Source organism: Marmota monax, unplaced genomic scaffold, assembly GCF_021218885.2.
Source record: "Marmota monax isolate L192 unplaced genomic scaffold, Marmota_monax_Labrador192_F-V1.1 WCK01_AAM20220418_F8-fsc00074, whole genome shotgun sequence".
Lineage (NCBI taxonomy): Eukaryota > Metazoa > Chordata > Mammalia > Rodentia > Sciuridae > Marmota > Marmota monax.
Window position 1 is genome coordinate 5,355,227 of NW_026694232.1, and position 25,216 is coordinate 5,380,442.

At 39.3% G+C, this 25,216-nt stretch overlaps 1 long non-coding RNA gene across 1 annotated transcript in view; it reads right to left on the reverse strand.

Moving 5' to 3' along the window:
* Window positions 1–9,512: 9,512 nt before the first annotated feature.
* LOC124108355 (uncharacterized) overlaps window positions 9,513–25,216 on the reverse strand; it is a 42,472-nt gene continuing 26,768 nt past the window's right edge. The window contains exon 3 of the long non-coding RNA XR_006856662.2: window positions 9,513–10,253. This is a non-coding gene — a long non-coding RNA (uncharacterized LOC124108355). The remainder of the gene's footprint in view (window positions 10,254–25,216) is intronic.

Consider the following 25,216-nt stretch of genomic DNA (forward strand, 5'->3'; position numbering starts at 1 on the left):
GGCAAATTTAATGTGGTTGGGATTGCCCTATGCCCAAATAAGAGGGAAAGGATAAGGCACAGGGACCTAACCCAGACCAATCTGGCCTCTTGAGTCTTCACAGAGCTGTCCAGTAGAACTTTCTGCAATGTTGGAAATAGACTTCATCTGCTCTATCTAGTAGAGTAGCCACTAGTCTCCTGTAGCTACTGAGCACTTGAAATGTAGCTAGCACCACTGAGGAACTGAATTCACTATTTATTTAATTGTGTCATTAAGTTGAAATAGCCACATATGGTCAGCTGCTGCCACATTGGACAGATTAGATTTCCTGGCCATATGGAAGTACCTCACCATGACATCTTCCCTCATGTGTTGATCACCCAGCTTCAACCTAAGCCAGACACAGACCCAAAAGCTCAGCCTGAAGTAGACCTGGGTTGACAAAGTATCATTAAAAAGGAAAGATGTATGACTGTACCTTTTTCCCCCACCTCCTCACCATCACTTATTGTTGTGTGCATTCTTTTTTTTTTTTTTTTTTTTTTTTTTTGGTGCTGGGGATTGAACCCAGGGCCTTGTGCATTCAAGGCAAGCACTCCACCAACTGAGCTATATCCCCATCCCCCTGTATTCTCAATAGCTGCCATTCTGACTGGAGTGAGATGAAATCTTAGAGTAGTTCTGATTTGCATTTCTCTACTTGCTAGAGATGCTGAGCATTTTTTCATATATTTGTTGATTGATTGTATATCATCTTCTGAGAAGTGTCTCTTCAGTTCCTTGGCCCATTTATTGATTAGGTTATTTGTTTTTTTTTGGTGTTTAACTTTTTGAGTTCTTTGTATACCCTAGAGATTAGTGCTCTATCTGATGTGTGAGTGATAAAGATTTGCTCCCAAGATGTAGGCTCTCTATTCACCTCACTGGTTGTTTCTTTTGAAAGAAGAAACTTGTTAGTTTGATTCCATCCCATTTATTGATTCTTGATTTTAATTTTTGCGCCGCAGAAGTCTTATTAAGGAAGTTGGGGCCTAATCCCACATGATGGAGATTAGGGCCTACTTTTTCTTCTATTAGACGCAGGGTCTCTGGATGTATTCTGCCTGCTCCAGTACTCAGCAATGAGGCACAAACAGGGTGATTTCCTCGAGGAACCCTGGGGTTCTGGCTAAATTCAGAAAGATTGGGGTGGAAGGACTAAAATGACCTCTGGAGATGTGTGAGTAGGAGTTGAATGTCAACCTGAAAGTTTACTGGGGGGTGGGGGAGAATGGTATCCTTTCAGGTGATCCAGAACTAGCAGAATAAGTATTCAAGAAAAGTCATATGTAAAGAAGGCCCAGAGTGGACCCTTGACAGATCACCTCTCTGGCCCTGGCTCTGCACTTGATAGGGTCTTTAAAAAAAAATTGTTATGTTAAATTGTGGTCATTAGGGTGCACTCTAATCCAATATAACTATCATAAGTGGAAATGTGGACACAAATGGGTACATAAGGAAAGCCATGTAAAGACAGAAAAGATAGCCAACTACCACCCAAGGAGAGAAGCCTCAGAAGAGACCAACCCTGCTGACACCCTGAGCTCAGACTCCCAGCCTCCAGAGAAAATAAACCTCTGTTGTTTAACCCATCCCCTCTGTGGTCCTTTGTTTTAGAAGCCTTAGCAACTACTACAAGTGTGTCTGCAAGAAACAAGCCCAGAGGGTGAGTAGAAAACTGATCCATGAGGGATTTTTATGTCACACTAAGAATTTCAAATGCATATTGTATCTATATATGTGACTGCATGACCAATATGATTCTGCAACCTGTACACTCAGAAAAACGAGAAATTATATCCATCTGATTCAAACATATGATATTCAAGGTCATTATACTGTCATGTGTTGTCGCGACCCCTTGCCCGCAAGGAAGACGCAACTCGAGAATCTTCTTTCAACAGTTTATTCAGGCCCTGGATATTTCTTCTTCTTCCTCTCGGATGCCCCTCCCAGCCTTAATAAAGCATCCCAAGCCCCAATGCAAAGCTGCCGCGTGGAGCTTTCTCACAGGGTGGTGAAAAATCATGTGCCAACTTTCCCAGATAAGAAGTTGTTTGTCACAGACCACAGCGGAGCCAGCGTCATCTTGTAATGGCGACCATAATCTGCAGAAACGGCAGAAGCGGCTCACCACAGTTCCCCCTTTCTGTTTTCTTAAAACAATACAGGCGAGAGTAGAGGTCCTATCCCACTGTGCAGAAGTGGCTGCATAGTATGGCTCAGTCCTAAGGAGGGCCCTTCCCCAGATCTGAGGCCATATCAGCCAACGCCTTTTTTCGTGGGGCGGGGCGTGGACGCGTCTAACCCACATGCAATAGGACATGCTCTCCTTGAGGTCCACGTCAAGGATCACTCAAGTGCAGTGCCTTGCCTCGCATCCTGTATCGTGACGATGGTGGACGAAGGGGGATAGCTGAGGCTGAACTGTGGCTGTTTATAACGACAAACAAGTTGACAGCACCCTGAAAGAAAGGCACGGACTTTAAGGCGATAGAAAAGCACTAGTGTGGAAACCCATCTGCGTGCAATGGCAGTAAGACCGGCAGAGTGCAAGGGCTTTCCAACACTAAGAGAATAACAAGGAAAGTCATGTCGATCCCAGTGCAATGTTATAATAACTTGGGGTGTAACGACCATGACAAAGGTTTACTGCTTAAGATGTGCAAGCCAGACTTGAGGTGAGTTGCCATTTTCTAAAGCTGCAAGAGCTTGTATGATCATAGCCTTTTCTTGTGCATGGCGAGTTTTAAGGCGACAGAGAAGCCACAAACAGAGTACAACACTGAAGCAACACATTGCACCAAAAATGCCTACTCCCACCCATTCTTTGAAGAAGGGAAAAGCAGAAGATATCCAATCGGTGAATTGACCCAAAGTCACTGGTTCAACACGGGTACTGTTCAAAACAGCAATCTGAGTTAGTTGAGACTGGATCAAGTTTTCTGCTTCCATGGACCAATTTCCGGCCAAATATTCGCCAATGATGCTGGAGGCATTCCTGGAATCATTAAATCTGACAGAGGTTATGCATAAATGTGCACGTTGGTCAACACAACCCAAAAGCACCAAGTCTGCCAATTCTTCTACCTGAGCTTGGAGTAAATCTATTCTTTGGTTGGCAGCTAAAATCCCTGACAAAATATGTTGATTAATTGAATTTTGGGACTCAAGTATGGTAGAAGTTTGTTGAACAACTTGATTAATGGTGGCAGCAGTGGGTACTTGACTGGCCATGGCCACTCCGGCCGTAACCGCTGCAGCAGCAGACACTGCCACAGCTGTCACTATAGCTGCCGTAATTCCAAAATCCCTGCAGACTCTAAGTAGCTCAACAATGGGGAATTTATCTGGGTCCGCACTGACTGGGATTGGGACAAAGGTTGGAATTTTCATAACCACTGCTACAGTCCAAGAACCATTCCAACACTCAGATAAGAGACAGGTAACACTAGAACAATCCAGCATCCCTGACGAGGTGTCATTAGCCAAAAGGAGCAAGAATGGGGATTGGACGCAGACCATTGCAGGGGGCAATGTGGCATTATATAGCAAAGAGTTGAACGAAACAGATGTAAGTCTATTACCTCGTTCACTCCCCCTAACAGTGCCAGAAACATTAGCCAGCCAACTTCTGACTCCCAGCAATTGAGCCAATGCAGAAATATCAGCTGAAGCCCCCTTCTCATTTGAAATCAGCCATTGAAACCAGGACCAACCTACTCCTGTAGAGGAGTTGGCACTATGGTTAAAGTTATAAACATACCTCTTAAGAGAGGGGGAAAAGGAGAAACCCTTAGCAACTTGAAGTTTCTCCCAAGAATGATCCTGACAAGGCATAAATGTTGGGGGGAAACCAAGATTAGGGGTACAGTAAGGAGAGGCCTTGAAATGAGTGGCATTGTAAGTACTATTAGAAGAAGGAGGCACTGGGATTAGTACCTTGGAGATCATAGCCAAGGTAGTTATGTTTAAAGCAGAGCTATTTACAGGGGTCCCTGAACCTGATTGCTTCCCTGAAACTACTTGGCTCAGTACGGCATTAATAATACTCCCTGAGACCTGATTGGACCACAATGGGTCCTCCCAATTAGTCAAATTTTTGGTCTTAAGGCTGATGCAATTAGCGTTTCCAAGGCTGAAACAAAAAACTCCTGTGAGATTAACCTGAGATTGATTAAAAATGCTCTCCACGTCCCCTCTAGGAGAGGCACAGGGAGCAGACATCTCACATGAGGTAGAGAAAAGAGTGGGGAGGATACTAGAACTACCATGAACCGGCATCGGCATTGGCCAAGCCCGTGCCACTGCCCACCACTGCATTGGTGTCGTCTGTGCCATCGGCACCAGCACCAGAACCAGAGCACGTAGCAGAGTGAAGATCCTCATCACAGGGTTGCTGTGGTATCTCTTGTTGTTGGTCGGTTGATGTCAAGACTCTTCTTGTCAGACGTTCAGGGACCCACAACGGCTCCGTGCGATCCTGGGGAAAAACACATACAGATCCTCGTGCCCATGTCAGCACGGGGTCGGGGCCGTTCCATTGGCCCGTAAGAACATCCTTCCACTTAACATAGCCAATCACAGAGGGCTGAGGGGACACATGTCTATCGGCCACAGAGTGACCATGAATATCCAAATTCAAAAAATTAATGGTAAAGAGAGCTAAGGACAGACGTTCTTTAGGAGTGTGTTCAGCTCCTATTCCCCCTTTTTGTTTTTGAAAAGTTTCCTTTAAGGTGCGATGAGCACGCTCAACAATGCCTTGTCCTTGAGGATTGTAAGGCAGACCATGAGTAAGTTGCACTCCCATGGTAGAACAAAAGGATGTAAATTGTCTGCCAGTATAAGCAGGTCCATTATCAGTCTTAAGGGATGCAGGAGCACCCCATGCTGCCCATGCTTCTAGGCAATGAGTAATAACATTACGTGCCTTCTCTCCCGACAAAGCAGAGGCATGAATAACTCCAGAGCACGTATCAACAGAAACATGTACATACTTGAGGTTACCAAAGTCAGGTATGTGCGTCACATCCATTTGCCAGACAACCAATGGCTTCAATCCCCGTGGGTTCACTCCATAAGTAGGGGGATGAAGAAATGTGACACAATGGGGACATTGTAATACTATCTGACGAGCATCCGCTCTTGAAATGGAAAAACGCCTGTGCAGCGTTAAAGCATTAACATGGAAATTCTGGTGAAATAATTTAGCCCCCTCTAAGGAGGAAGCCAAGCATATCAACTGGCCTCTAGTGGCTGAGTCTGCACAGGCATTACCCTGTGATAACGTACCAGGAAGAGAGGTGTGAGCCCGTATGTGCATTGGATAAAAAGGAGCAGTGCGGCTACAGATAAGTTGTTGAAGCTGATTAAAGTAAGCAGATACATTATGGGCATTACTAATAGCTCCCACGGCCTCCAGGACTTTGAGTGCTTGTACCACATAAATGGAGTCCGAGATAAGATTAAAAGGAAAAGAACACTGTTTAAAAACCTCAATAACAATTTGCAGTTCAACCCATTGTGGATTACCAGGAGCAAATTGATGCTGAACAGGGGGAGAATCATTAATTACATAAGCTCCCATTCCAGACTTGGAACCATCAGTGAAAATATTAACAGCCCCCGGAATTGGATTGGGTGAAGTTACCTTAGGGAAAATGATGGGATGTTCTTTAACAAAATGGAGTAATGGATGGGAAGGGTAATGATTATCAATATCCCCTTGAAACGAGCAACATAGAATAGCCCAGTTGTCTAGAGTAGCGCACAAAACATTAAGTTGAGCCTTAGTATAGGGTATAATAAGAGAAGAAGGTGATTGTCCGAAAAATTGAATGCTTTGGTGGATCCCTTTAAATGCTAACGCTGCAACAGCATCAGGATAGTATTCTAAAGATTTTCCTGGGGATATATGTGGGTGGATCCATAGTAAAGGCCCATCTTGCCACAGTACTCCAGTAGGCTGCCGCATAGTGGCAAGCACACATAACTGGAAAGGTTTATCACTGTGGAGCCTGCATAGAGTAGCATGTTGTATAGCTTCTTCTACTGTTATAAGGGCTGCCCTAGCCTCTTTGGTGAGGCTACGAGGAGAAGCAAGATCTGGATCACCCTTAAGGGTAGCATACAAAGGCTGGAGCACACCATTAGGAATATGTAAATATCCCCTTATCCAATTAATATCTCCCAGCAGTTTTTGAAAATCATTCAGAGTTTGGAGATCCCGAGTTCTTATGGTGATTTTTTGCGGTTTCAATTTGTCATGCCCAATGATTGCTCCCAAATACTCAATAGAATTCCCCGTTTGAACCTTTTCAGGTGCGATATGTAGCCCATATTGAGCTAACAGCTTTACTAAGTCTTTATAGGCCTCATTAACTATCTGCTCTAACTTAGCGGCCAATAACACATCATCCATATAATGAATGATCTTGATGGAGGAATACTTATGTCTGAGAGGTGCGAGTGCCTTCCCCACATACATCTGGCACATCGTGGGACTATTAGCCATTCCCTGCGGCAACACTACCCACTCAAACCTAAGATCTGGCTCCTCGTGGTTACACGAGGGAAGGGTGAAAGCAAAACGTTGTGAGTCTTTAGGATGCAAAGGAATAGAAAAGAAACAGTCTTTAATGTCAATAGCAATAATATGCCAGCCCTGAGGAATAGAGGAGAGCAGAGGCAGCCCTCTTTGAATGGGCCCCATAAGTTGCATTTGAGCATTAACTGCTCGTAAATCATGCAGTAGGCGCCACTTTCCTGATTTTTTCCTAATAACAAATATGGGAGTATTCCATGGAGAAGTAGAAGGTTGGATGTGACCCAAGTCCAGTTGTTCTTTGATTAAATTATGGGCTGCTGCCAATTTAACCGAGGGAAGAGGCCACTGAGGCACCCAAACAGGCTCCTCGGTGAGCCATGTTATGGGTATTTGAGCCCCAGTGGCCCCTAGGAAAAACCCAGACCAAATCTGTTAAGCTTTTGATGTCCTTGCACAGGATGCCTACGCCCCTGTAGATGTTTTCCTAGTCCTAGACCTGGCCTATACCCCATATTTTGCATAATCTGTTGAGACACCGGGGAATAGTCATTACTAAGAGTGAACCCCATGTCTTTCATCAGATCACGACCCCATAAAGAGATAGGTAAATCAAGTACATAAGGCTGAAAGGTGCCATTGTGTCCTTCTGGGTCCTTCCAAGATAGATGTCTACAGCTGATTTGAGGGGCTTGGGCATATCCCAAACCTCTCAGTGATTGATCTGAGAGCTGCACCGGCCACCCCTTTGACCAGTCCTTTTGTGCAATTATACTACGATCTGCTCCAGTATCGAGCAATCCCAAAATTGATTTGCCTTCTATGGTTAAGTTTAAAGTAGGACGGTCATTCATATCTAAGGACAAATAAACAGAATTCCCTCCAGTAACTCCAATCTCATCACTTGTCCTTGAAAAGGAATCAGCAGGAAAGCGGGTATGCAGACTGGGTAGAAGTAGCAATTGGGCAATCCGGTCTCCTGGGGAAATAGATACAATGCCCCTTGGAGCTTCCACCATAACTTTTATTGTCCCTACAGTATCAGGGCTAATGACTCCAGGAAAGACATGAAGACCTTGTAAAGTAGAGGATGCACGTCCAATTAGCAAACCTACAGTGCCAGGCGGTAAAGGCCCTTTGAACTCAGTTTCCACCAATTGGACTCCCATCTTAGGTGTTAATACGAGTCTGGAGGTGGAACAGAGGTCCAATCCCGCGGCACCTGTAGTGGCTCTCCGCGTCTCATGGGATGGCGTAGAGATGGCCATGTCTCGGGTTTGGGTGTGACATTCTCCATTGCCCCATATATTTGTGGGCCCTGGGGTCGGGGGCCCCTTCGGCCGTTTTTTGGCCCAGCTGAAATAGGCTGTCCATGGATGTCCCTCACTGATCTACACTCTTTTGCCCAATGCTTCCCCTTTTTACATTTTGGACACAGCCCCGGTTGACGAAGGCCATTGGAAGGGCCACCGTGAGGGGGTCCAGTAAAATTATCTTTTTTAGGACATTCACGTTTGAAATGACCGGGCTGACCACAATGGAAGCATGTTCCGGCACCAGGATTGCCCCCTTTTGCCACCCGAAGGACAGCAGCTGCAAGACCTGCATTAGTTAAAGGTCCTCCAATCTCTCTACACACTTTCATCCATGCTTCTATGCCCTTATTTTTATAAGGAGTGATTGCCGCTTTACATTCCTTGGTGCATTGCTCAAAGACCAATTGCTTGATAAGGGGCATGGCTCTATCAGGATCCCCAAAAATCTTTCCAGCGGCATCCACCATCCTTGCTACAAAATCTGAAAAGGGTTCTGTAGGGCCTTGTAGAATCTTGGTCAAATTGCCAGACACCTCTCCTCTATTTGGAAGCGACTTCCATGCCCGAATGCAAATGTTGTTAATTTGATCATATGCCTCAAGAGGAAATCCTGTCTGTTGATTTGCAAATCTACCCTGTCCCAAGAGCATATCCTTGTCCCAATGGGGGTGTCCCTCTGCATGGTTTTGGGCGGCCTGCTCTATTGCGCCCTCTAGCACGAATGCTCTCCAGTCCAAATATTTACCCGGGGAAACGCAAGCCCGAACAAGGCTAGCCCAATCAGAGGGAGTCATACAGTATCTAGACAGATTTTCCACCTGAATCAGCGTGAAGGCGGCATCCACCCCATAAGTGCATACAGACTCCGCCAGGGTCTTCACAATTTTAAAATCTAAGGGTTCATGGACTCTTCCCCTGTTGTCATCCTGAAAAACTGGATAAGCAAGACCCATCTCAGCGTGAACAGCCCTCCATGTTTGGGCATGGAAAGCTCTTCCCGAAACGCCCCCGCCATATGGCGGTGGATCCGGGGGATCGCTTTTCTTGAGCCCTTGTTTATCTTTGTTCCCTTCTCCTATAGCTAAACTCCCTAGCTGACGAGACAGCCTCCCGAGCTCTTCCTCCTCATCCTCCTCCTCCTCTGACCCACTTTCGCATGGGGGTGTACGCAGCGTACTGAGATCTGGATACAACCGTTTCCTCCCCCGTCTCATGCTCCGCACACTCCCATCCTCCCGAGTCACTTCACTTTCTGCCGTCTCTGATTTTTCCTCATGCAATCGCTCTAAAACCTCCTGTCCTTTAGTAAGTGCTTCCTGACATCTGTCATCTGTAAGGCAACCACGGACCATTTTCCAAAGGGGGATCACCCCACCCTCTAATATGCCCTGCTCAGAAGCAAAGTCAAGATCTTTGCCTAATTTATCCCAACTAGGCACAGTAAGGCTGCCCGAAAATGCAAACCACGGTGCAGCGATATCTATCTTCTGTAAAAATCTCTGTAAAGTACTATGTTTCACTTCCAGTCCCTTGGAACGTAACAGGCCATCTAGGGCCAGGAGAAGCGGACTTGAAGATGCGGCACCCATGACACAACAACAAAGGAAGCACAAAAGAAAGAAAGCGAAAGTACACAGTGCAGCTGCAATAAAATGTAAGGCTCTCTCTTTCATTACAGAGGAGCTGTCCCGCTTTGGTCGCGGATCCCACTTACTAGGGACTAACCCCGCTTTGATCGCGGATCCCACTTACCTGGGACTAACCGGTGCACCACCCCTGACTGTTGAAAGTTCTGGTTCCCGGGTTTCGGCACCACTTGTCGCGACCCCTTGCCCGCAAGGAAGACGCAACTCGAGAATCTTCTTTCAACAGTTTATTCAGGCCCTGGATATTTCTTCTTCTTCCTCTCGGATGCCCCTCCCAGCCTTAATAAAGCATCCCAAGCCCCAATGCAAAGCTGCCGCGTGGAGCTTTCTCACAGGGTGGTGAAAAATCATGTGCCAACTTTCCCAGATAAGAAGTTGTTTGTCACAGACCACAGCGGAGCCAGCGTCATCTTGTAATGGCGACCATAATCTGCAGAAACGGCAGAAGCGGCTCACCACAATGTGTAACTAATTAAAACAAAATTTTTAAAAATTTTTAAAAAATAAAATTAAAAGAAAAGAGTTTCAAATGCATCTTAACCCTTGTTAAAACAAGGGTTAAAAACCTTGTAGGGTTTTAGGCAGGGAAGTGGAATGATGTGATTTGCATTGTTTTAAGTTTATTGCTTGTGTTGACCTTGTCCTTAGTCACTTGCTCATATTTGGCTTGCTAGTCTCCAGTCTTGGTTATGACTTGATTTTACCCCATGGTGGAAAGCACAGCTGTAATAGAATAGACAGTTATACTTTAAGTCTCTGATGTTTGCCACAGGTCAGTAGACAACCCTATCTTAACATGTTTTAAAAGCCTGTGCTTGCTGCATGTGGGTCAAACATGATTATTTTGTATTCACTGAATAAAATTCCCTAAGTGCCTATGTGACTCCAAGGTAGAAAGAGTTCGTCAAAAGGGGAGGGGCATTAACTCTTTCAGGTCACTAGGGTACCATTTAATGCATTATTGCAAATGCACTTTTGAATAAATAGCAGGTTGTAAGAGGAATTGAGACAATTAGCCTCCTTAAGCTGACTTAAAAAAAAAAAAACCTAAAAGAAGCAGCCCTGAGCCATATGCAGGATAACTATGATGCAATGAGGCTTTAAAATAAAAATACACCAGAAAAATTATATGCAAATTAGTGTTGTCATTTTAGGAGTCAGTTTGCTTATTCCAAAATTCTTTGTAGTTGCTTGATATACTTTAGAAGCCCTTCTTTTCAACCTGCCTTCAGAAATGGCTGATGAGACCCTACCCACACCCCAGTCCTTGGGTCTCACTGAGAATTCAGTCTAAAGTCAATATAAGGGAGAATCTGCTCCATCTGAAGAGAAAAGAGCTCACTGTGGCACTTCCTAGAAGTTATGAGAATCAGGCTTTTGAGAGGATGGAAGACCTTCACCTAAGGGTGCCGCCTATCACCTGCACTTGCATATTCTCCTTGAAGAATAATGAACGCTTATATGTACTTGACATCTTCAGTATTGTGTTGATTTCTTAATTTTTGTAATTGACATGACTCAGGAAGGGCCAGGTGCTGAGGAAGAGATGGAAGGATATAAAGATGTTACCTGAACAACAAGATCATGGATATGCTGTAGCACACATGTGCCTGCTGAGAGGGCAAAGCCTACTCTCTATGTATCCTTTACTTTCAGCCAGAACCCAATGCTCTCAACTGGTGCTTTTCTAGTTCCTTGACTTTGACTTTTCCTTCATACACTTTCCTCCAAATATGATTATTTTTCTCCCTTTGCATGATTAAGACTTGCCTCTTCTCTCAGGCTGGTTCTACTAATTCCTTTGTTAAGTCTTCTCTAATCTCCTCAGTAAGAAATAACCCAGGCTATTTTCCTAAATAGCCTCTCCTTTGCCCATAAAGCAAGGTCATCCTTCTGATAAAGGATGAGTTCCCTAAAGTGATGATCTATGTGCCATAGATTTTGGTATCCACCAATTCCTAAAACAATGACTGGCATGAGGCATTAAAGACTTTGAATCGGTCAATTGAGAAAGAAAGAAAAGCACGAAATGTCTTCTAATGTAACCTAATTTAGGGCATGAAGGACATGAACAAACTGTGATAGCATAAGATCAAGATCTAAAAGGAAAGAAGCACACCAAAAAGCCGTGAAGTCGTGAGGAAATAGCCTCACACAATTCTGAGTCAGAAAGGCAGACATAGACCAAGACATCTGAAAAACAAAACCAACTGTTCAGGCACAGAACACAGAAATAAAGGAATCTTTGATGACAAAGCCAGTTGTTGTTTCAGGGCCAAGTCTCTTTGCCATCTTGAAGACATGAGAGAAGTAAGTTGACTTCTAAATTCCATTTTTATATGATGGTTATTTACTTAGAAAATATTTCCCCATATAAATTATATTAAAGTGTTAAGTTATCTAGACAGCTTATAGTTCTATTTAACTCATAATATACCTGAAGGATACAACAAATGGAACTAGTAAAATACAATTGAAAACCACTTATAAAATTTAAAAAATGCTTTGAAAAAATAAGGAAAGACTTCTACTTTGGACTAACATGAACATGGTGAAAGTTCACTGTGTCTCCCATGAATCACAAGCAAAATATTCTGAGGGAAGAATAACCAATTACCTGAGAACTTAGAGAATTCAATAACAGCATGTGAATTGAGTAGAAAAATCAAAACTTGAGGAATGACCAATATGGTGTTGAGTACTTTGGAGTTTGTTGTTGTTGGTGGTGGTGGTGGTGGTATTTTGTTTTTTGTTTTGTTTTTCTGTCTCCTATATGCCCTTAAACACTAAGGCAGACTGAAACACAGAACTACCTAAGTTTAGATAGAAAAAAATCTCCACGAGTAACCTCTTTTTTAGCTAGAGAACTGGAGATTAGAGTAGGAGCCTATGTGATGCAGAATGGGCAAAATTCTGATTTTTTTTTTTCTCTTTTCATTCTCCTAGTCTTGTCCTGAGGAAAAATCCAATTACAAGGCTGCACTCCTGTGATGACAGTAGTAGGTAGGCAAGCACCTAAAACTCTGGAGTGGAAGAAAATAAAAACATTACTTGGACTGAATATATGTGGAAATGATGCTGCTGTGCTCTGAACTTGCACAAGGGAATTCCCCATCATTTTTCCTTGTTTTCTCTTGACGTTTTCCTCTGAGTCATACTTGGACAAGAGAAATGTACAAAAGTGCACAGAAGGTAAAAACCTAGACTTATAGACAGGGCTGTAGGAAAAAGGGGTCTCAGGTTGGAGAACACAAGGTAAATAGTAGAGACAAAGGAAATGAGGAAAAGATGCAGTGACATGTATAAGGTTCTGGGTTCCTCCATAAGCTGAGCACACAGAAGTGATCCAAAGTGGAATATCAATAACTTTGAAAATGTGCCCAGAGTATAGAACAGACTAGGTCTCAGGCTAGTCCCTGGGGGACTACAAGCCAAACACACAGGAATAGTACCAACAAGGCTTGTAGACTCAGTGATGTCTGAATGACAGCCCACAGAAGGTAAATTGGAATTCCTGGTCTAAATTGAAACAGACTGACTGCTGGTTTTCTCCAGAGGAATTTAACAGGATCAGAGCCATAGAGTCATCTAACATAATATTCAAATTTTCCAGGACAAAATCTAACATTAAAAAAAATAACCAAGAAAACTCCAACAATTCTCTAAGACAAGAGATAGTCCATCAACACTAATGTTTATGACTAAATGTTGTAATTAATAAACAAAAACTTTATTTCTTTTTTTACTTTTATTTTTTGGTACTGGGGATTGAACTCAGGAGTACTTTAACCCTGAGCTATATACCCAGTCCTTTTTTTGGGGGGGCGGGGGCAGGCGGAGGGGAGAGACACAGTCTCACTAAGTAGCAGAGGTCTCACTAAATACTGAGGCTAGCCTCAAATTTGTAATCCTGCCTTAGCCTCCCAAGTGGCTGGCATCACAGACATCTGCCACCGTTCCCAACTCAAACAAGAATGTCAAAGCAGCTATTAGAAGCAGATCTATTAAGGAAAGGCAAACCCTCTTGAAATAAATTAGAAAATAAGACATGCCTATCAAGGAAATAAAAACTATAAAAACTAAAGAAAAAAATTTATAACTAAAAAATACTTTAAAATACAATATTAATGAGATGGGCCCAATGGTAAAATAGAGATGATAGAGTAAAGAGTGAAGCAACTTTAACATAGACCCATAGAAATTATCCAATCTGAACAACAGAGACAAAAGAGAGAGATTTGTGAAACAACCTCAATATTTCAACATCCAGGTTATGGAGTACCAAAAGGAGAAAAGATAGAGATTAGTGCAGAAAAAACATTTGAATAGTGCCTAAAGTTTCCCTAGACTGAATGAAAGACTTAAATTTACGTATTCAAGGTTGGTAAACACTAACTGAATAAACTCAAAGAAAAACGCTCAGACATCATAATCCAATTGTTGAAACCATTTTTCAAGGAAAAAGCTCTGTAATAACAGAGTTATACAACCCATTAAATATAGAAGAACAAAGTAGCAAATGATTAAAGATTTCTCATCAGAAATCATGGAGAATGAAGTACAATTAAATATTTATTAAATACTGAAATAAAAGGACTGCCAACCTAGAGTCTAATATCCAGAGAAAATATCCTTCATGAATGAAAGAAATGGGGTGGAGACATACTCAAATAAAGAAAACTAATAAACTCATAATCAACACATCTATTCTAAAATACCATGGAAAGTGGTTCAAGCAGCAGAGAACTGTTAACAGAAGGAATCTTGGAATTTCAGGAACAAAGAGAGAGTAACATAAATGGTAAATATCTAGGCAAATTTAATGAACTATACTTCTCTTGTGTTCTTAAAAATATATGTGACTGTTAGAAGCAAAAATGGTAACTTCCTGAAAAGGTTTAAAATTATGTAGCTATAGGTCATATAAAACAAAAGAAGAGACATTAAAGGAATCTATTTGGTTTTAAGGTTTCTATATTTGACTTGAAGTGGTAAAATATTAATTTTAAATTGACCATTAAAAGTTAGTTCTGTCAATTATAATCTCTGGAGCAAGTACTATAAAAATATAGACAAGTTTAGTCAAAGATCAATAGATAAATTCAAATAGAAAACAAAAAATAAAAATTCAAATAATTCAACAGTAGTCAAGAAAGGGAAAATTTAAATAGAGGGGGTGGGATAAACAGTAACAAAAATAAAAATCAGAAAGCCTAAATCCTACATATCAACAATTACATTGAAAGAAAATAGTAATTTAGCAATGAATCTATAAAAATTATAAGAGTAGATAAAACATTACATTTATAGGGTAAAGCTAAAATGATGGAAAAAGATTATCATGGAAACACTATTCAAGAGAGAGCTAGGAGGGCTATATTGAATTAAAACAAAAAAGATTTTAGAGCATGCAAAACTATCAAGGATAAAGAACATCACATAACTTACCAGAAAGGTAACAATTTTAAATTTGTTTGCACCTGAATGCAATCATGAAAAGCACACAAAACAAAAGCTAATGGAACCAAAAGAAACAGAAAAATCCACATTTATATTAAGAACCTCCCAACACTTCTATCCACTTCTATTTCAATAATCAATAGAATTAATAGACATAAAATCAGAAAAATATAGAGGAACTGAACAACACTATGACCAAGTGTACCTAATTGTACTTCACCCACAGCACCAGAATACATTTGTTTTCAAGAGCACATGGAACTTATGCAAAGAGAGACTATATTGCATCTTGTCCAAAAAACTTTAACAAATTTAAAAGAATTGAAATCATATAAAATATGTTCTCTGATCACAATGGAATGAAATTGGAAATCAATAGCACAAATACTTGGAAAAAAAATCCCCAAATGTTTGGAAATTAAACAACATACTTCTAAATAACTCATCGGTCAATAAAAGTCTAATGGAAATTAGAAAATATTTTTTTAGTTGTAGATGGACACAATACCTTTATTTTATTTATTTATCTTTATGTGGTCCTGAGGATGGAACCCAGTGTCTCATATGTGTGAGGCAAGCACTCTGCCACTGAGCCACAATCCCAGCCCTAGAAAATATTTTTCACTGAATGAAAATACAACATTTCAAAATGTGTTGGATGCAGGTGAAGCTGTGCTAAGAAGTAAATTTTATGGTGTTTGCGGCTAATATTAGAAAAGAATAATTATTTCAAGTTATTAAGGTATACTTCTACTTAAAAAACTAGAAAATAAGAGCAAACTAAACCCCAAGCAAGTAGAAGAAATTATTACAATATCAAAAATCAATAAAAATTAAAAAATGAAACCAAAAGTTGGTCCTATTTTTAACAAGTCAAAAAATTGATGTCTCTATTCTGACGAACTAATTTCAAAAGAATAAATAGGTACAATTATTAATATTAAGAATGAAAGAGGATATGTCCCCACAAATCTTGAAAATACCAAAAGGATTATAAAGGAATGCTAAAAAAAAATCACTTCATAGCTATGAATTCAACAATGGGAATGAGAACAATTCCTTTCTAAAGATTCAAATGACACAAAATCTACCGAAGAAAAAATAAGTAGCCTGGATAGTGCAATATACTGGAAAAAAATTGATTCATAATTAAAATCCTTCCAACAAAGAAAACCCCATATCCAAATACTTTCTCTGGTGAATTCTAAAACTAAATGGAGAATGAATAATATTACAATAAACGATTAACTCAAACTGCATTGTAGGTCCAAAATCATCATAAAACTTGAAGACATGAAAATTTTAATGACCTTGAGTTAAGCAAAGGGAGTTCTTAGATACAGCACAAAAAGCATTATCCATAAGAAAAAAAATGGGTAAATCAGTCTTCATCAATACTAAAAATTAGCGGAGCATTGTGGCCCACACCTGTAATCCCAGCAGTTCAGGAAGCTTTGGCAGGAGGATCTCAAGTTCAAAGCCAGCCTCAATAACTTATCGAGGACCTAAGCAACTCCGTGAGACCCTATCTCAAAATAAAAAAAATAAAATAAAAAGGGTTGAGGATGTGGCTCAGTGGTTAAGCACTCCTGCGTTCAATCCCTAGTGCCAAAAAGAAAAAAAAATACGTAAAATTAAAAACATTATTAAAAGAATGAAAATACAAAGCTAAAGACTAGGAGAAAATATTTGTATAACATAACTGAAATATGACTTGCTTGGGGAATATATAAAGAACACTTCAAGCCAGAAGCGGTGGTGCAAGCCTGTAATCCCAGCAGCTGGAGAGACTAAGACAGGAGGATCACAAGTTCAAAGCCAGCCTCAAGCAAAAGTGAAGCACTAAGCAACACTTCAAACTCCACGAGAAAACAAAAAATGGGGGAAAGACTTAAGCAGATATTTTACCAAAGAAGACGAGCTAATGACTGGAAAAAAAAAATAAATGGAAAGTATTGAACGTTAGGGAAATGCAATCTGAAACTACAATAAGACACCACTGAAATACTAACAGAATTTTTTTTTAAGCCACTGATATTCTTATAAATTGGTAGTGGGAATGCACAATGGTATAGCCACTTTGCAAAACAGTTTAGCAGATTCTCATAAAGCTAAATATACACTTGCCATATGACTCAGAGTCAGCAGTTCCACCACTATTTTATACACAAGAGAATTGAAAACTTACACACACACACACACACACACACACACACACACACACACAATTTGACTGAGATGTTTCTAGCTGCGTTTTATATCACCCAAAACTGGAAACTACCTAAATGTCCACTGGATGAATGGATAAACAACTGGAAGATTCATACAGTGAAATGGCAGTTAAAAAAAAAAAGGAATGAACTATTTGTACATACTTATAAAATAATATAAATGAATCTTAAATGCACTCTCCTATGGAAAAGTCTAAACTCAAAAAAAAAATCTAAACTTATATTGTATGGTTCCATTTATTTGACACTCTGGAAAGGGTCAGAGACAAAATCAGAGGTAGGGATAGGGTTTTAAAATGAACTATAGCAGGAGGGAATGTCAGGGGACAAGAGAATTCTTCCATATCCTGATTAGGCTAGTGGATAAGTAATTTCTTTTTTGTGTTTGTCTAAAGATAGATAGATAGATAGATAGATAGATAGATAGATAGATAGATAGATAGATAGATAGAAAATACCCAGGATATATTGATACCAGGGATATATTTTGATATCAAGGATTGAACCTTGTGGCACTTAACCACTGAGCCATATCCCCAACCCCTTCTATTTTTTGAGACAGGGACTTGCTAAGTTGCTTAGAGCTTCTCTAAATTGCTGAAACTGGCTTTGAACCAGAGGTCCTCCTGCCTCAGCCTCTTGAGTCATTAGGATTACAGGGAGCACCACCAGGCCCAGATAAAGTTATAAATTTAAAAATAAAATATAATGAATTAAAGATGAAATAAATGTTTTTCAAATTTTTTGAATGAATAAGATAATTGATTTTTCTTTTTAATTAATTGATTTTTTTTAGCTTTTTATGTTTGGCAAACGTGTGTCCAATTACATGTTACAGTATGTTGGTCTCATTTAGAAACATAATATTCTGTTATTTAAAGAAGAGTTTGTTTCTGCTATCTTTTAATAGGCTTTGGTGTGGAAAACCATGTAACTGAGGGTCTAATTTGTGTTCAAGATTCCATGAACACAATCTCCTAGAATGAATTAAAAATACTTCTTCAGTAGCTGTTTTAGGTCAAAAGCTCTAAAAAAATTGACATTCTTAACAAATCTTTAGTATAAAACTTTAATTCACAAATCAAACTAATAAATCAGATACCAGTTTGGGTCGAATTATATCATTTTGGGGTAAGATCTTGCAAAAACTCACAGGTTTGATAAACCATGAAAGAGACCTGATAAAAATGCATTTGAAGTTATTTCACATGGCTTTAACTAGGCAGCAAAACTGAAAGGGAAAAATGAAAACATGAAGCCTCTCATTGAGCTGTACACAGATATGAAAAAGAGTACCTCAAATGAATGTAGAAAGTCATAACCAGCCCTGGAAAACAAAGAGATAAAGTAGAAAATATTTGGGGGAGAAAAATTATATAACTGAAATTGCCACTGGAGCTTTCTCCTTCTCCTTCTCCTTCTCCTTCTCCTTCTTCTTCTTCTTCTTCTTTAATTAGCAGACTAAACTTAAAGAGGAATCGATTCTTTTCCTTAAATCAAAGCTACAGGTTGAAAGGCTGGTCTTTTTTCAGAAGTTCTTAAAAAGTGACTGGCAGGTAGGTCAAAAGGAAAGTGTTTGCTTACTTGCTATCCCTTCATCAGGTCCATGGATTCCACTCTGGACTTGTCACCCTTCATTGTGTGATTAGAAGTCACTGGCCCCAGGGAGTTCTTCTGTGGCTCCATTATCTTGATAGGTTCATTTAGCCCATTGAGTATGCACACATGGTACGATCTTCAAATGTCCAGTTCATAAGTATAACACAACAGCTACCACTCAGAGAGGGCTATTCATTCATTATTCATGTAACACATACATTTTGAGCTGCTTTTATGTATGTAGCCTCTGCTAAGAGTGAGAGGGATGATGATGAACTCAGGCTGTTTCTGGTTTTGTGAGCTGTAGTCTCATGTGGAAAGACATTATAAAATAATTGCATAAATGATTATTAATTGTGGTATATGCTCTAAAAAAAAAAGGGCCCAGGGTGACCTGAAACCATGTAACTGAGGGTCTAATTTGTCTTCAAGATCCAAAATTCCCTGGAAGAAGTAACATTTGACAAAATTTAAATATTTGAACTGGGACTTGTAGAGGGAAACAGGTGAAAGAAGGCGAAAAGGAGAAATAAAAAAAGGAGGAAACAGTCTGGGGTTGTGGCTCATGGGTAGAGCGTTTGCCCAGCACATGTGAGGCAGTGGGTTTGATCCTCAGCACCACATAAAAATAAATAAACAAAACAAAGTTATTTTTGTCTATCTACAACCAAAAAAAAAAGGAGGAAGCAGAGGAGAGTAAGGACCAAGAAGCTGACCTATGCTATCTTATTGTATATGCAAAATGGGAACTTGACTTTAGTCAGAGGAAATGGGCTTCTAACTCAGCTTTGTCATCTAATTGCTATGTAATTTGGGGCAATTCACTTAATCTTTTTTATCCTCAATATATACATCTATAGAATAATAGTCCTATAAATTTTTAAATGTTATAAACACCATCACTTAACATAGTCCCTGGCACAGAAAAGATGTTTCACTTTTTTTTTTAATGGATTCAGTCATGATTTCTGCCAAGTTTTGCAGGGGCATGAGGAATGCAGCATTAAAAGACCAAGCATATAATTTCTACTTTCTGCTCTCCCTGGTTCTCAGCTTCCACGTAATATTTTCTTCAGCTGAGAGCTAGCTCATCCCCAACCCCTTCCCTCCTTTCTCCTTAGGAGGTTGATATATAGTTCAGAAATGGAAATAGGATCAAAAAAGTGCCACAAAACAGAGTTCTTTAAAGAAAATAAACTTCTTTCTGGAGATATTCCTATAATTTCAGATTTCCCCAAGCCTTATACATCTAGCTGCTCTGGATCTTTAATATTAGAGACTTATTTCTCAAGAAGAGAAGAGAGCATATCTTCTACAATGCATAATTTTTTCTACAATTAAATTAAGGATGCAGGGTAGGTGCTAGCAGAAGATCTCAGTTACAGACAAGCTTTGCAAAAACTCAGCTGAGGTTTTGCTATGGGAATACAAACTTCATGGTCCATGTTCCCCTATCCAAATGTCATCTGGAAAAACTCACAGTCGTGACAAGACTGAATGACATATTTACTTCCACTGGCCAAACTTGCAAAATTCCACGGAACACAGGCCACAGCCCAGAGAAGCCTCCAGTGAATGGATAAGACAATGAAAAAGCTACTGGTTTTATAAGATAGATGTATTCCCTTTATGTCATCTCAGGAATGGCGTTAATCTTTTAACTTTGTATAAAAGATCCAAAATTGCTTTTTGAGTGAGGACTATTTCACAAGGATTCCAGAGAGATAAAGCCTTTCACCTCTAGCTGCCCAGACAAAATCAGTAGTGCCTGAAATTTATTACCATTTAAAAACCAAGTATTGACCTATGTGAAATGAAAGGTTACTGAATATAATGCCACACAGGCAGGTTTCAGCATCTCAGGGTGACTTTTGGCCAACAATGCAAACGGAACAGCTGAAAGACACTAAAAGAGTTAAAACCACCACCCTGGCTGGGCATTTATTTTTAAAACAAACATAAGAAGGAAATTTGGCAGGCCACAATTACAAAGTAGATGAACAGAGAAGGATTATTTGATCTTTCAGAGGTCACATGACTTACTGTCCAGGGACCAGCTGTGCTTACACTTTCTAAAATGTTTAATGCATGAGACCCCCATGCACGCCCATTCACACCCACACCACACACACATGCACAGAACAACCTTTGTTGTTTTCATCCTGGTGAATCTTTCTCTGAAGATTCTCACAGTCACATTCAGACTCTTCTGAATTGTAAGGGTGACATTTCAGCTATTATATTATCAAGAAGAATGAATCAGGGAAAAAGGAAGCTAAATGCCCATCTTGATCTTTTATCATCTTTCTGGAAGGGGGGTTTCTACATCCACACTGTAACTTTGCATCAAAGGACACCCATGCTTATCTCAATAGGTGGGTGCTGCTCCAGAGAAAGACCAAGTACAATGGGAAAGCATTGAACCAGCACTGTACTCAGACTCACTCCTTTTCCTCTCTTAAACTGCTTTTTGAACTAAAACAAAAACTGGAGAGTGTCATTTAAAGGATTCCCTGCTGTTTTTATAATAGGCCTCTAAAGGTTAAAGCTTTAAAGAATAATGACTTACTTATTCTGATGATGGAAGTGTCTTCATCCAAAAATACTATAATTGTAATTTTTGTACAAACCATGATAGATGATGGATGGATAGATAGATAAGAGAGAGGGAGGGAGGAAAGGAAATTTGAAGATCACTTACGGACATACAAAGTATATCCTATACACATATAGACTTAAATATATATACATTTTTATTTATGTTGCCCTTTTTCTAGACTGAACATCTTGATCTAGGAAACCTCTCCACTCTGAGTTGGTTCCACCTTAGAAACATAACTCCTTTAGGAATATTTTCTTAATTTTTTATTAACTTTTCTCCTATGGAAATTACATATACTTTTTCAATTGCTTAATTTGATTAATATTCTTCAAAATCTGTGGCATAACCTAAAAGTACCAGGGAGTAATGCTGCAAAGATACCAGATTTTCATGATGGACTTCACAGGAGAAAAGCTGTTGCTGTAGATGCCAACTGATGCCTGAAGCTTATAGGTTAGTGTGCCAAATAATAACTGAAATAGGCAAAAACAGTCTCAAAACTCATCAATTATTCTTTGTATGCTACATTTCCAAATCTGTATATGAAACCTGGATTGTAATCACTCCATCATTTATACTTTAACCGTAATTTATCTCTCCTCACACCCTTCTAGCAATACTCTATTCTCCCACCAGCATAGATGCCAAAATTGGTAACACCAGTGATACCCTCTGAATATAAATAAATAAATAAAACATAGTATCTTCCTCCCGTTTTCATCAGATTAATTGAATATCAGCTATGTTAAACCCTATACTTAATATTTTGCCTGAATTATAGAAGACAATCGATAAAGGTATGTATCGAATGAGTCAGCGAAAGAGAGTGGAAGAATGAATGAGAGCAATGGACAGATGGATGTTCCTGAGATCTCTGGAAATAGAGTAGATAATAAGCTTGTTGATGCTGACTAGCAGGAAAGCATTTTGGGAGAAATCAAAGTTAGTATCAAAGACAAAGGACATGGCCCACATTTATCCCAGGATCCCTACTAGCTGATGGCTTTCCCTGTTCAAGCAATGGAACTTATAAAATAGATAAAAATATTCCTAGCAATCTTGTGCAATCCCTAAACCTAGTAAAATTTGAGCACATCCTAAATTAAGATTACTTTGAGCATGATCTGAATGACTTCTCAAACTTAATTGCTATCCAGTGCCCGAACCTCCCACAAGTAGATTACAGAACTATTTAAGTCTACCATATCATTACAACAGGTAAATCCCAAGTAAGGATTCAGCATGTTCAGAGGTGGGGCATTTAGGAAGTGATTAGACCGTGGGGGCTCCAACTTATCAGTGGATTAATCTTTTGATGGATTCATAATTTGAATTTGTATTAGTTCTTCTCTAAATGTTTGGTAGAATTCAGCAGTGAAGCTATCTGGTCCTGAGCATTAATTGCTATGAATTGCCTTCTCAGTACTTGCTTTTGCTGTATCTGACAAGTTTTGGTATGTTGTATCTCCATTTTCATTTGTTTCAAAAAGATTTTAATTTCCTTCTTAGTTTTTTTCTTTGATCCATTGATTTTTTTTCCTAAAGTACGTTGTTTGATTTCCATGTATTTGCATAGTTTTCAAAGTCTTTCTTTTTTCAAGTTTTATTGCATTATGGTTGGAAAGAACACTTGATACAATTTTAGTTGTGTCTCAATTTATTGAGTTGTTTTTAACCTTGTTTAAATTTTTGGCATACCGCATGATCTATCCTGGAGAATGTTCTATGTACAGTTGAGAAGAAACATCTTTTAGTTTGAATAACGCTCTTTAGTATTTCTTTTTTTAATTAATTTATTTGTTATAATTAGATATACATGACAGCAGAATGCATTTTGATTCATAGTACACAAATGGAGCACATTTTTTCATTTCTCTAGTTGTACACAAAGTAAAGTCACACCATTCATGTCATCATACATGTACCTAGGGTAATAATGTTCGTCTCATTCCACCATCTTTCCTACCCCCAGGACCCTTCCCCTCCTCTCCCCGCCCTTTGCCCTATTCAAAATTCTTCCATTCCTCCCATGCCCCTCCCCCATTATGATCAGCATCCACTTATCAGAGAAAATATTTGGCCTTTGTTTTGTTTGGGTTTTTTTTGGAATTGGCTTACTTTACTTAGCATGATATTCTCCAACCCCATCCATTTACCTGCAAATGCCATGATTTTATTCTCTATTAATGCTGAGTAATATTCCATTATGTATATATATCACAGTTTCTTTATCCATTTATCTATTGAAGGACATCTATGTTGGTTCCACAGTTTAGCTACTGTGAATTGTGCTGCTATAAATGTTGATGTGGCTGTGTCACTGTAGTATGCTGTTTTTAAGTCCTTTGGGTATAAACTGAGGAATGGGATAGTTGGGTCAAATAGTGGTTCCATTCCCAGTTTTCTAAGGAATCTCTATACTGCTTTCCAGAGTGGTTGCAGCATTTTGCAGTCCCACCAGCAATGTATGAGTGTGCTTTTTTCCCTCACATCCTTGCCAACACTTATTGTTGCTTGCACTCTTGATAACTGCCATTCTGCCTGGAATGAAATGAAATCTTGGAGTAGTTTTGATTTTCATTTCTCTAATTACTAGCAAAGTTGAATTTTTTTTCAAATATTTGTTGATCAATTGTATATCTTCTTCTGAGAAGTGTCTGTTCAGTTCCTTAGCACATTTATTGATTAGGTTATTTGGGGTTTGTTTGGTGTTAAGTTTTCTGAGTTCTTTATATCCTGGAGATTAGTGCTCTACCTGATGTGCCTGTAGTAAAAATTTGCTAATATTCTGTAGGTTCTCTCTTCACCTCATTGATTATTTTTTTGCTGAGAAAAAGTATTTTAATTTTAATCCTTCTCATTTATTGATTCTTGATTTTATTTCTTGCACTTTAGGAGTCTTTTTAAAGAAGTTGGGGCCTAATCTGAGATGATAAAGATTTGGGCCTCCTTTTTCTTCTATTAGGCACAAAGTCTCTGGTCTAATTCTTAAGTCCTTGATCCATTTTGAGTTGAATTTTGTGCATGGTGAAAGATGGGGGCTTAATTTCATTTTGTTGCATAAGGATTTCTTGTTTTCCCAGCACCATTTGCTGAAGAGGATATCTTTTCTCCAATATATGTTTTTGATGCCTTTGTTTAGTATGAGATAACTGTATTTATGTGGGTTTGTCTCTGTGTCCTCTATTATGTACCATTGGTTGACCAGTCTATTTTGGTGCCAATAGGATGCTGTTTTGTTACTATTGCTATGTAGTATAGTTTAAGTTCTGGTATAGCGATGCCACTGCTTCACTCTTCCTGCTAAGGATTGCTTTGGCTATTCTAGGTCTCTTACTTTCCAGATGAATTTCATGATTGCTATTTCTATTTCTATGAAAAATATCATTGGGATTTTGATCAGAATTGCATTAAATCTGTATAGTGCATTTGGAAGTTTGGTCATTTTGACAATATTAATTCTGCCTATCCAAGAACAAGTTAGATCTTTCCATCTTCTAATGTCTTCTTTAATTTATTTATTTAGAATTCTGTAGTTTTCATCGTGGAGGTCTTTCACCTCCTTTTTTAGGTTGATTCCTAAATATTTTTGTTTTTTGAGGCTATTGTAAATGGGGTAGTTTTCCTAATTTCTCTTTCAGAGGATTCATCACTGATGTACAGAAATGCATTTGATTTATGGGTGTTGATTTTATATCCTGCTACTTCATTTATTAGTTCTAGAAGTTTTCTAGTGGAATTTTTCAGATCCTCTAAGTATAGAATCATGTTGTTGGCAAATAGTGTTAGTTGGA